Source organism: Pteropus alecto, unplaced genomic scaffold (genome assembly GCF_000325575.1).
Source record: "Pteropus alecto unplaced genomic scaffold, ASM32557v1 scaffold7, whole genome shotgun sequence".
Classification (NCBI taxonomy): Eukaryota; Metazoa; Chordata; class Mammalia; order Chiroptera; family Pteropodidae; genus Pteropus; species Pteropus alecto.
Window position 1 is genome coordinate 61,731,844 of NW_006494614.1, and position 796 is coordinate 61,732,639.

A 796-nucleotide genomic window follows, 5' to 3' on the forward strand; every position below is an offset into this window, starting at 1 on the left:
AGCTGATGCAGGGAAGATGGATGATAACAAACGAGCAAGAGAAAGATGCAGGGGAGGGGGAGGCGGACTGCTCAAGAGCAGAGCTGGGCAGACCTGCTTTCCAAACTTGGCTCTTACGTCATCCCTCTGAGCCTCAGTTTTCTCATCTGTAAAACAGATAAGAGTAGGGTCGTGACGAAGATTAAAAAACACCTGACTCTCAGGACCTACTCCACAGTAGTGACTATTTTTATAGTATCTCAGGAAAAAAGTGAGCAAGCCCCGGGTGGGGCCAACAGGAGGCCCACAGGCAGGAAGAAGTGCCTGGCCGGTGTTAAAGCCGCTCTGATCGCTGTGCCAGGATGCTGGGGTGGGAGTGACAAGAGAGAAGTCCTGGTGGCTAGGTAGCAGGGTGGCAACCAGTGGATCAGACACCCTGTCGTGACACTGCTGTGGTTCAAGTATGTTGTGCTTAAGGGGGAAGACTGTTTCTTTTCTTTAGGCATATTTTATCATAATTTCAGACTTGCAGTATAGTTCCAAATAGTATAAAAAATTCCCATATACCCTTAACCTGGATACTGCCAATGTTAGGACTTTCTCACATTCACCTTATCGTTTTCTCTCTGTACATTTGTTTTTGGAGCCATTTAAGAGTAAGTTGTCATGCAGATATGATGATCTTTTCACCCCTAAGTACTTCAGTGTGTATCTCCGTAAAACAAGGACATTTTCCTTCTTGACAATAGAACTTAGTATAGTACCTTAAAATCAGGAAATTCACTTTGTTACAATGTCGCTGTCTAATCCACAGACC